We start from the raw sequence: 13,865 nt of genomic DNA, 5'->3' as shown, positions 1-13,865 counted from the left end.
ACACATACTATACCGTGAGACATGAGAGGACATGGCCGACACATACTATACCGTGAGACATGAGAGGACACGGCAACACATACTATACCGTGAGACATGAGAGGACACGCCAACACATACTATACCGTGAGACATGAGAGGACACGGCCGACACATACTATACCGTGAGACATGAGAGGCCACGGCAACACATACTATACCGTGAGACATGAGACACGGCAACACGTACTATACCGTGAGACATGAGAGACACGGCACACATACTATACCGTGAGACATGAGAGGACATACAACACATACTATACCGTGGAGACATTGGCGCGAGAGGACACGGCAACACATACTATACCGTGAGACATGAGAGGACATGGCAAATACGTACTATACCGTGAGACATGAGAGGACATGGCAACATGCTACTATACCGTGAGACATGAGAGGACATGGCAACACGTACACATGGAGACATGAGAGGACATGGCAACACGTACTATACCGTGAGACATGAGAGGACATGGGCAACACATACTATACCGTGAGACATGAGAGGACATGGCAACACATACCATACCGTGAGACATGAGAGGACATGGCAACACATACTATACCGTGAGACATGAGAGAGGGATGGCAACAGCGTACTATACCGTGAGACATGAGAGACATGGCAACACATACTATACCGTGAGATATGAGAGGACACGGCAACACATACTATACCGTGAGACATGAGAGGACATGGCAACACATACTATACCGTGAGACATGAGGAGGACATGGCAACACGTACTATACCGTGAGACATGAGAGGACATGGCAACACATACTATACCGTGAGACATGAGAGGACATGGCAACACATACTATACCGTGAGACATGAGAGGACACGGCAACACATACTATACCGTGAGACATGAGAGGACACGGCAACACATACTATACCGTGAGACATGAGAGGACACGGCAACACATACTATACCGTGAGACATGAGAGGACACGCCGACACATACTATACCGTGAGACATGAGAGGACACGGCAACACGTACTATACCGTGAGACATGAGAGGACATGGCAACACGTACTATACCGTGAGACATGAGAGGACACGGCAACACATACTATACCGTGAGACATGAGAGGACACGGCAACACATACTATACCGTGAGACATGAGAGGACACGGCAACACATACTATACCGTGAGACATGAGAGGACATGGCAACACATACTATACCGTGAGACATGAGAGGACACGGCAACACATACTATACCGTGAGACATGAGAGGACATGGCAACACATACTATACCGTGAGACATGAGAGGACACGGCAACACGTACTATACCGTGAGACATGAGAGGACACGGCAACACATACTATACCGTGAGACATGAGAGGACACGGCAACACATACTATACCGTGAGACATGAGAGGACACGGCAACACATACTATACCGTGAGACATGAGAGAGGACATGGCAACACGTACTATACCGTGAGACATGAGAGGACACGGCAACACCAACACCTAACCCTAAAACTAACCCTAGCCCTAAACCTAATTCTAACCCTAACACTAATTCCAACCTTAACCATAAACCTCCTAGAAATAGCGTTTCACCTTGTGGTGACTAACAACACGTTTGTGTTACTATTCTTGTGGGGACTTCACTTCCTCACACACACACACACACACACACACACACACACACACACACACACACACACACACACACACACACACACACACACACACACACACACACACACACACACACACACACACACACACACACACACACACACACACACACACACACACACACACACACACACACACACACACACACACACACACACACACACACACACACACACACACACACACACACACACACACACACACACACACACACACACACACACACACACACACACACACACACACACACACACACACACACACACACACACACACACACACACACACACACACACACACACACACACACACACACACACACACACACACACACACACACACACACACACACACACACACACACACACACACACACACACACACACACACACACACACACACACACACACACACACACACACACACACACACACACACACACACACACACACACACACACACACACTGTTTACCTGGTATCCCTGAATGGTGTTGAGCAGTTCTTTATAGGCAAGGCCATGCATACGGACCACTCCCCCAGGGGAGGGCAGGGGGGTGGGAGATGGGTAGTACCCTATAGTGTTGGGAGAACCTGGGGGACTGGAGAGGAGAGAGGGAGGAGGAGAAGAGAGGGGAGGAGAGAGAGAGGGTGAGAAGAGAGGAGAGAGAGGAGGAGAAGAGAGGAGAGAGAGGGTGAGAAGAGAGGAGAGAGAGGGTGAGAAGAGAGGAGAGAGAGGGTGAGAAGAGAGGAGAGAGAGGGTGAGAAGAGAGGAGAGAGGGCATGCGAAGAGAGGAGAGAGAGGGAGGGAGATGAGAGGGAGAGAGGAAAGAGAGGGAGAAGAGAGTGAGAAGAGAGGAGAGAGAGAGGGAGAAGAGAGGAAAATCATGGAAAATCTGAAAATGTGTTTTTTGTAACACTTCATGTAAGTTGGCAGTTTCATGTTAGTAAGCATTAAGATGTTGTCTTTTATAAGATCACAGGAAATGGGAAACATTTTGAAAACTCATGTGGTTCTGGGTTGTGAAACCTCGAAATGTGGTTTTTGCTGAGGAGGAGGGAGGAGGAGGGGGAGGAGGAGGGAGGGAGGAGGGGAGGGAGGGGGAGGAGGGGGAGGAGGGGGAGGGAGGGAGGGGGAGGAGGGAGGAGGGGGGAGGGAGGAGGGGGGGAGGGGGAGGGAGGGAGGGGGGAGGGGAGGGAGGAGGGGGGGGAGGAGGAGGGGGAGGGGAGGGAGGGGGAGGGGAGGGAGGGAGGGGGGGAGGAGGGGAGGGGAGGAGGGGGAGGAGGAGGAGGAGGGAGGGAGGAGGGGAGGGGGGGGAGGAGGAGGGGGAGGGGAGGGGGAGGGAGGGAGGAGGAGGAGGGAGGGAGGAGGAGGGGAGAGAGGAGGGTGGAGGAGGGGGAAGGAGGGGGGAGGGAGAGGAGGAGGGGGGTAGGGGGATGGAGGAGGAGGGGGAGGAGAGAGGCTGTGGTAGTCTTTAGTCTTCTGATACCACTACTGTTCAGTCATTAACTACCCTCGTATGTCCCCTCCCTCCCAGCCCTAAGCCACTTACAGTATATGACTGGATGGCTAATGGGGCTAACAGTTCTTATCTGGGGCACTGATATCATTAACTACCTTGTGTATGTCCTTTCCCCACAACCCGTAACAGTCCTTACTCTGGGATAGTATGCAGTAGTTCTGTGTAGAGCTGAGTGCTAGCTGGGGTAGTAGGCGTGTCCAGGTCCTAGGGGCGGGGACTCACAGCAGCACCTGCCCAATGGGAGGGGAAGAGGCCGCAGCCTCTGCCCATGATGGGATGGGAAGGGATGGGAAGGAGTAGGAGGGAGGAGATGACCTGGGGAGGGGGGATTGTGGGTGGGGGAAGGAGTTGCACCACGCCAAGGCAAGGACACGGAAAGGACATGCCCAACACGGCACACAGAGAACTAGAGATCCCCTGTCCCATCTAAAGATAGGGCTGCTGTAAGCAGACTACACAGTCCTGCAGTCGTCTACAATGTGACATGGTCCGGTCGTAGTTTGTTTCTAGGTGAGTCTTCTGCAACAACGACCCTCCTCAATGAACACTCTTAGTTTCTACAGACGTGCTGACTTGACTCTCCTTAGACCACCAATGACTTCAATATTATATCACCATGACTGTTTTACATTTGAGTCATTTAGCAGACAGCTCTCATCCAGAGAGACTTACAGTGTTGAGTGCACACATTTTCATACTGGTCCCCGGTCGGAATCAAAACCCACAACCCTGGAATTGCAAGTGCCATGCTCTCCCAACTGAGCTACACGGGACTACACACCAGAGCTCAATGACTAGACATCACCATCACTACACACCAGAGCTCAATGACTAGACATCACCATCACTACACACCAGAGCTCAATGACTAGACATCACCATCACTACACACCAGAGCTCAATGACTAGACATCACCATCACTACACACCAGAGCTCAATGACTAGACATCACCATCACTACACACCAGAGCTCAATGACTAGACATCACCATCACTACACACCAGAGCTCAATCACTAGACATCTCCATCACTACACACCAGAGCTCAATCACTAGACATCTCCATCACTACACACCAGAGCTCAATCACTAGACATCTCCATCACTACACACTGTATTTCAGCACTAGGACATCACCATCATCACACACCAGAGCCTAATGGATTTTAGACATCACCATCACTACACACCAGAGCCCAGCTGACGTGGACATCACCATCACTACACACCAGAGCTCAATGACGGGACATCACCATCACTACATAATAATTGCAGGCCTTAATGATCAGACACCATCACTACACACCAGTTTGGGCTGACTAGGACATCACCATCACTACACACCAGAGCTCTCAATGACCAGACATCACCATCACTACACACCAGAGCTCAATCACATCAGATATTCCATCACTACACACCAGAGCTCAATGACTAGACATCACCATCACTACACACCAGAGCTCAATGACTAGACATCACCATCACTACACACCAGAGCTCAATGACTAGACATCTCCATCACTACACACCAGAGCTCAATGACTAGACATCACCATCACTACACACAGAGCTCAATCACTAGACATCTCCATCACTACACACCAGGCTCAATGACTAGACATCACCATCACTACACACCAGAGCTCAATCACTAGACATCTCCATCACTACACACCAGAGCTCAATGACTAGACATCTCCATCACTACACACCAGAGCTCAATCACTAGACATCTCCATCACTACACACCAGAGCTCAATCACTAGACATCACCATCACTACACACCAGAATGCTCAACTCACACCAGAGCTCAATCACTAGACATCACCATCACTACACACCAGAGCTCAATCACTAGACATCTCCATCACTACACACCAGAGCTCAATGACTCATCATCACTAGACATCACCATCACTACACACCAGAGCTCAATCACTAGACATCACCATCACTACACACAGAGCTCAATGACTAGACATCTCCATCACTACACACCAGAGCTCAATGACTAGACATCACCATCACTACACACCAGAGCTCAATCACTAGACATCTCCATCACTACACACCAGAGCTCAATGACTAGACATCACCATCACTACACACCAGAGCTCAATCACTAGACATCTCCATCACTACACACCAGAGCTCAATGACTAGACATCACCATCACTACACACCAGAGCTCAATCACTAGACATCTCCATCACTACACACCAGAGCTCAATCACTAGACATCACCATCACTACACACCAGAGCTCAATCACTAGACATCTCCATCACTACACACCAGAGCTCAATCACTAGACATCTCCATCACTACACACCAGAGCTCAATCACTAGACATCTCCATCACTACACACCAGAGCTCAATCACTAGACATCACCATCACTACACACCAGAGCTCAATCACTAGACATCTCCATCACTACACACCAGAGCTCAATCACTAGACATCTCCATCACTACACACCAGAGCTCAATCACTAGACATCTCCATCACTACACACCAGAGCTCAATCAGACATCTCCATCACTACACACCAGAGCTCAATCACTAGACATCACCATCACTACACACCAGAGCTCAATCACTAGACATCTCCATCACTACACACCAGAGCTCAATCACTAGACATCTCCATCACTACACACCAGAGCTCAATCACTAGACATCTCCATCACTACACACCAGAGCTCAATCACTAGACATCTCCATCACTACACACCAGAGCTCAATCACTAGACATCTCCATCACTACACACCAGAGCTCAATCACTAGACATCACCATCACTACACCAGAGCTCAATCACTAGACATCTCCATCACTACACACCAGAGCTCAATCACTAGACATCTCCATCACTACACACCAGAGCTCAATCACTAGACATCTCCATCACTACACACCAGAGCTCAATCACTAGACATCACCATCACTAAACACCAGTGCTCAATGACTAGACATCTCCATCACTACACACACCAGAGCTCATGACTAGACATCATCACTACACACCAGAGCTCAATGACTAGACATCACCATCACTACACACCATAGCTCAATCACTGACATCACCATCACTCACACCAGAGCTCAATCACTCACACCGTCACTACACACCAGAGCTCAATCACTAGACATCACCATCACTACACACCAGAGCTCAATCACTAGACATCTCCATCACTACACACCAGAGCTCAATGACTAGACATCACCATCACTACACACCAGAGCTCAATGACTAGACATCTCCATCACTACACACCAGAGCTCAATCACTAGACATCACCATCACTACACACCAGAGCTCAATGACTAGACATCACCATCACTACACACCAGAGCTCAATGACTAGACATCTCCATCACTACACACCAGAGCTCAATGACTAGACATCACCAGAGCTCAATGACTAGACATCACCATCACTACACACCAGAGCTCAATCACTAGACATCACCATCACTACACACCAGTGCTCAATGACTAGACATCTCCATCACTACACACCAGAGCTCAATGACTAGACATCACCATCACTACACACCAGAGCTCAATCACTAGACATCTCCATCACTACACACCAGAGCTCAATCACTAGACATCTCCATCACTACACACCAGAGCTCAATCACTAGACATCTCCATCACTACACACCAGAGCTCAATCACTAGACATCACCATCACTACACACCAGTGCTCAATGACTAGACATCCATCACTACACACCAGAGCTCAATGACTAGACATCACCATCACTACACACCAGAGCTCAATCACTAGACATCTCCATCACTACACACCAGAGCTCAATGACTAGACATCACCATCACTGCACACCAGAGCTCAATGGGACTAGACATCACCATCACTACACACCAGGCTCAATCACTGAACATCACTACACACCAGAGCTCAATCTAGACATCACCATCACCACACCAGAGCTCAATCACTAGACATCACCATCACTACACCAGAGCTCACACTAGCATCTCCATCACGATGACTCAATGACCAGACATCGCCATCACTACACACCAGAGCTCAATGACTAGACATCTCCATCACTACACACCAGAGCTCAATCACTAGACATCACCATCACTACACACCAGAGCTCAATGACTAGACATCACCATCACTACACACCAGAGCTCAATACTTAGACATCTCCATCACTACACACCAGCTCAGCTCCACCCAACTCTTCCACAGCCCCACTGACACCGACTGAGACTCAAGCCCAATCCTAAATCAACTGAGTCCTACCTTCAAGTTTACTTTTGTAATATTGTACACACCTAATCAATGCTTCCAGCACATTGGGATCCATTGGAATTTTGGGGGTGAGGCCTCACACATGCCAAGCACACATAAACCATTGGAAATAATAATTGTTTTTAATCAGAGCAGAAGAAGATGTTTACATTGAACAGTCAATGAACTACAAGATTTCCCCGCATGCAAATTCACCAAAATCACACAGAATATTCCCCCAAAACCACAAGGTAACACAAACAAACATACACTGGCACTTGGTTCCCTGCCCCTCTGTGGTCAGGGCAGACGCTCCTACCCCTCCCAGAGTTCTAGATCAGAGAAACCCAGACAGAAAAGAAGACAGGGGGCAAGATTTAACCTCTGACCCTCTGTCCCCCTCACCCTTTCCTGCCCCCTGGTCTGTGGCAGCCCACCTACCCTCAAGGTCCCCAAGCGCCCAGCTCCCAGCAGCACTTACGCTTGGACTTATACATGGCGGCGGAGCTGGGAGCCCTGTCCCTCCTGGTCCGGGGTGGTGTGAATGTGTGTGTGAGAGGGGCCTCCAACACAGACCCATCCTCTTCAGCGCTACAGGGGAACACCTCCACAGAAGGCGAAGCTGAACCTCGCTTGCCAGCCTGGGGCCCTTGGACCAGACATCACCTGCTTGTGGACCCGCTGGGAGGCAGAGAAAGCCCGCTCTGCTGAACACATCTGGATGAAACAGTCCCTGACGGACGTGACCCTATGGAGATACACACACAAAGCAGGGTAGCTTTACTATCAGTATGCATAGTGTGTGTGTGTGTGTGCGTGAGCAGGCTTATATAGTGTGTCAACCAACCTACCTGTTGGTTGACCACCATGTGTACTCCGTGTGGTCTGATGTCGTGTGTGTATTCTCCTAGGAAGGCCAGTATGTCCTCTATGGTGGCGGTGTAGGGCAGCCCCCTCAGCCTGAGGCAGTCCCTCACACCACCAGGAGAGGGCAACAGAGACACAGAGGGCAACATTGACACCAGGGGGGCTGGAGCCACGGGGATCAGAGGGGCTGACGTGTACCTGTTCAACACCTACACACAGAGAGAGTTATACGGTTAGATGGTTATAAGTGCTGGTTCAGCAACAACACACACACATAAACAAGCATATTCTCTCTGGAGTTCCTGGTTTTAATCTGGCAGGGGTATTCCGATTAAGTGTGTGTAGATGTGTGTGTGTCTGTATTGAAAAGGTGTGTGTGTGTTTGTGTGTTGACAGTAGGGATCTGGCTGGTTGCCAACAGGATATCACAATGTTTACCGTCCTGGAGAAGAACTGCAACCTCCAGCCCCTCTTCAGGGTCACCACTACCACTAACCTCTCTGACCCCCTGACCTCACCTAGACATCTAAAAACCACTTATGGAAATATTAAACCTGTACTGTGTAGGAGTCTAAAACCACTAGAACATATAAACCTGTACTGTGTAGGAGTCTAAAACCACTAGAACATATAAACCTGTACTGTGTAGAGATCTAAAACCACTAGAGTGTACTGTGTAAAAACCACTAGAACATATAAACCTGTACTGTGTAGAGTCTAAAACCACTAGAACATATAAAACCTGTACTGTGTAGGAGTCTAAAACCCTAGAACATATAAACCTGTACTGTGTAGGGTCTAAAACCACTAGAACATATAAACATGTACTGTGTAGGGTCTAAAACCACTAGAACATATACACCTGTACTGTGAAGGAGTCTAAAACCACTAGAACATAGAACATTTCTGAACCACTAGAACATATAAACATGTACTGTGTAGGAGTCTAAAACCACTAGAACATATAAACCTGTACTGTGAAGGAGTCTAAAACCACTAGAACATTTAAACCTGTACTGTGTAAGAGTCTAAAACCACTAGAACATTTAAACATGTACTGTGTAAGAGTCTAGAACATAAACCACTAGAACATATAAACCTGTACTGTGTAGGAGTCTAAAACCACTAGAACATATAAACCTGTACTGTGTAGGAGTCTAAAACCACTAGAACATATAAACATGTACTGTGTAGGAGTCTAAAACCACTAGAACATATAAACATGTACTGTGTAGGAGTCTAAAACCACTAGAACATATAAACCTGTACTGTGTAGGAGTCTAAAACCACTAGAACATATAAACATGTACTGTGTAGGAGTCTAAAACCACTAGAACATATAAACCTGTACTGTGTAGGAGTCTAAAACCACTAGAACATATAAACATGTACTGTGTAGGAGTCTAAAACCACTAGAACATATAAACATGTACTGTGTAGGAGTCTAAAACCACTAGAACATATAAACCTGTACTGTGTAGGAGTATAAACATGTACTGTGTAAAAACCACTAGAACATATAAACTGCTGTGTAGAAGTCTAAAACCACTAACATATAAACATGTACTGTGTAGGAGTCTAAAACCACTAGAACATATAAACCTGTACTGTGTAGGAGTCTAAAACCACTAGAACATATAAACCTGTACTGTCTAAAACCACTGTGTAGTGTAGTCTAAAACCACTAGAACATATAAACCTGTACTGTGTAGGGAGTCTAAAACCACTAGAACATATAAACATGTAAACTAAAACCACTAGAACATATAAACATGTGTGTAGGAGTCTAAAACCACTAGAACATTTAAACCTGTACTGTGTAGGAGTCTAAGTGCATGGGAATGTTACTACACTGAGAGCTGAGACACTAAGCTATCAAATGAATAGGGCTATTAAGACTATGAGAGGTGAGGTGGAGGTGTGTGTGTGTGTGTGTGTGTGTGTGTGTGTGTGTGTGTGTGTGTGTGTGTGTGTATGTATGTGTGTGTGTGTGTATTAGGAGGCACTTTCACAGACCAGAGCATTTAAGTGTTTACTCAACAAACCCTCCCATTAACCAGAACGCCAGGCAATGAGGAGGATAGCAAACACACACACACACACACAGACAGACACACGTGCACGCGAACACACAGCCACAGACACACACACACACACGCACACAGACACACACAGCCACACACACACACAGCCACACACACAGACACACACACACACGCAAACACAGCCACAAACACACACAGACTCACACACACAGACACACACACAAACACACAGACACACACACAGACACACACAGACACACACTCGCTCATCCAGTTGTTAATTAGAGTAAATGCCCGTGTTCTATTGAAGCTCTGTGTCACACCCTTAAACCTTTAAATCCTCTGCTTAGGTTTCCTACAGAAACCCCCACCAGGACTATACCAACACACACACGAACCAACACACACACATGCATGCACACTCCCTACCTCTCTCTTTCTACCTGTTGCACCTTAGCAGACAGACAAACACACCCCTCCTCCGACACACAGACATACCTGTCGCACCTTAACAGACAGACAAACCCTCCCCCTCTACATACCTGTCGCACCTTAACAGACAGACAAACCCTCCCCCTCTTCATACCTGTTACACCTTAACAGACAGACAAACCCTCCCCCTCGACATACCTGTCGCACCTTAACAGACAGACAAACCCTCCCCCTCTTCATACCTGTTGCACCTTAACAGACAGACAAACCCTCCCCCTCTTCATACCTGTTGCACCTTAACAGACAGACAACCCCTCCCCCTCTTCATACCTGTTACACCTTAACAGACAGACAAACCCTCCCCTCTTCATACCTGTTGCACCTTAACAGACAGACAAACCCTCCCCTCTTCATACCTGTTGCACCTTAACAGACAGACAAACCCTCCCCTCTTCATACCTGTTGCACCTTAACAGACAGACAAACCCTCCCCCTCTTCATACCTGTTGCACCTTAACAGACAGACAAACCCTCCCCTCTTCATACCTGTTGCACCTTAACAGACAGACAAACCCTCCCCTCTTCATACCTGTTGCACCTTAACAGACAGACAAGCCCTCCCCTCTTCATACCTGTTACACCTTAACAGACAGAGAAACCCTCCCCTCTTCATACCTGTTACACCTTAACAGACAGACAAACCCTCCCCTTCTTCATACCTGTTGCACCTTAACAGACAGACAAACCCTCCCCCTCTTCATACCTGTCTGCACCTTAACAGACAGACAAACCCTCCCCCTCTTCATACCTGTTGCACCTTAACAGACAGACAAACCCTCCCCTCTTCATACCTGTTGCACCTTAACAGACAAACAAACCCTCCCCTCTTCATACATGTTACACCTTAACAGACAGACAAACCCTCCCCCTCTTCATACCTGTTACACCTTAACAGACAGACAAACCCTCCCCCTCTTCATACCTGTTGCACCTTAACAGACAAACAAACCCTCCCCTCTTCATACATGTTACACCTTAACAGACAGACAAACCCTCCCCCTCTTCATACCTGTTACACCTTAACAGACAGACAAACCCTCCCCTCTTCATACCTGTTACACTTTAACAGACAGACAAACCCTCCCCCTCTTCATGCCTGTTACACCTTAACAGACAGACAAAACCCTCCCCCTCTTCATACCTGTTACCTTAACAGACAGACAAAACCTCCCCCTCTTCATACCTGTTGCACCCAACAGACAGACAAACCCTCCTCTTCATACCTGTTTCCCCTTCTTAACAGACAGACAACCCCTCCCCCTCTTCATACCTGTTACACCTTAACAGACAGACAACCCTCCCCTCTTCATACCTGTTGCACCTTAACAGACACCCTCCTCCCATCTTCATACCTGTTGCACCTTAACAGACAGACAAACCCTCCCCCTCTTCATACCTGTTACCTTAACAGACAGACAACCCCCCCACATTATACTTCATTACCTGTTAACCTTAACAGACAGACAAACCCTCCCCTCTTCATACACTGTTACACCTTAACAGACAGACAAACCCTCCCCCTCTTCATACCTGTTACACCTTAACAGACAGACAAACCCTCCCCCTCTTCATACCTGTTACACCTTAACAGACAGACAAACCCTCCCCCTCTTCATACCTGTTACACCTTAACAGACAGACAAACCCTCCCCCCTCTTCATACCTGTACACCTTAACAGACAGACAAACCTCCCTCTTCATTACCTGTTACACCTTAACAGACAGACAAACCCTCCCCCCTCTTCATACCTGTTACACCTTAACAGACAGACAACCCCTCCTCTTCATACCTGTTGCACCTCAGCGGCGGTGCTCTTGAACAGCTCAATGTATCTCTTTCCCAGGATGTCTTTGTGCTTCCTGAGAGCGCACTGAGCATGCTCCTCACTGGCGAATAGGACAAAGGCGTCGCCTGTCGGCCTTCCATCAGGGAAACGCACAAATAGGGATGCCATCCTTGTCACCACTGACAGGACACGCCTCTTTAGGCCCCTCCCCTTGGGAGAAGAAGGCCAGCACCTGGTCAGGTGTGGCAGTGAAGGGAAGACCTCTCATCCTGACAATCACCTGGTCCCTCTCGAGACAGAAACAATGCCACCTCACTGGAGGGTACCGCCTGCTATCTTAAGGAAGTCTTCTCCTGTTGCCTTGTACACCTGCAGCAGAAAAGACATGGCATTAACTCCTGCTCTTTGTGCTCCAGCTGTTATTTACAGGTTATGTTTACTTATTTACTGGTGTTGTTAGTATCTGAGCCACACCATAGATAGTTAGTAAAAGGTTGATAACAGGTTATTAACAGGTCACCTCTATGTATCGTGGTTATTGGTAGGGTTAGTAAAGGTTGATAACAGGTTATTAACAGGTCACCTCTATGTACCGTTGGTTAGTGTTAGGGTTAGTAAAAGGTTGATAACAGGTTATTAACAGGTCACCTCTATGTATCGTGGTTATTGGTAGGGTTAGTAAAGGTTGATAACAGGTTATTAACAGGTCACCTCTATGTATCGTTGGTTAGTGTTAGGGTTAGTAAAAGGTTGATTATAGGTTATTAACAGGTCACCTCTATGTATCGTTGGTTAGTGGTAGGGTTAGTAAAAGGTTGATTATAGGTTATTAACAGGTTACCTCTATGTATCGTTGGTTAGTGGTAGGGTTAGTAAAAGGTTGATTATAGGTTATTAACAGGTTACCTCTATGTACCGTTGGTTAGGGTTAGTAATAGGTTATTAACAGGTTACCTCTATGTACCATTGGTTAGGGTCAGTAATAGGTTATTAACAGGTTACCTCTATGTACCGTTGGTTAGGGTCAGTAATAGGTTATTAACAGGTTACCTCTATGTACCGTTGGTTAGGGTCAGTAATAGGTTATTAACAGGTTACCTCTATGTACCGTTGGTTAGGGTTAGGGTTAGTAATAGGTTATTAACAGGTTACCTCTATGTACC

General features: G+C 47.4%; 1 long non-coding RNA gene and 1 pseudogene across 6 annotated transcripts; both read right to left on the bottom strand.

The window, feature by feature from the left end:
- Positions 1-8,102: 8,102 nt before the first annotated feature.
- Positions 8,103-13,089, bottom strand: LOC127923236 (epithelial splicing regulatory protein 1-like; annotated as a pseudogene).
- Positions 8,931-10,028, bottom strand: LOC127923237 (uncharacterized). 6 transcript variants are annotated; one of them, XR_008113779.1, is made up of 4 exons: positions 9,981-10,028; positions 9,478-9,846; positions 9,308-9,389; positions 8,932-9,014 (listed from the first exon to the last, which is right to left on the bottom strand). It is a non-coding gene; the product is annotated as an uncharacterized LOC127923237 (long non-coding RNA). The 6 variants fall into 6 exon arrangements; XR_008113775.1 differs by having other exon boundaries at positions 9,940-10,022; XR_008113778.1 differs by having other exon boundaries at positions 9,519-9,846; positions 9,940-10,022.
- Positions 13,090-13,865: the final 776 nt, after the last annotated feature.

The sequence above is a fragment of the Oncorhynchus keta genome, unplaced genomic scaffold (genome assembly GCF_023373465.1).
Source record: "Oncorhynchus keta strain PuntledgeMale-10-30-2019 unplaced genomic scaffold, Oket_V2 Un_contig_28938_pilon_pilon, whole genome shotgun sequence".
NCBI classification, from domain to species: Eukaryota; Metazoa; Chordata; class Actinopteri; order Salmoniformes; family Salmonidae; genus Oncorhynchus; species Oncorhynchus keta.
This window is presented reverse-complemented; position numbering and strand designations above follow the sequence as displayed.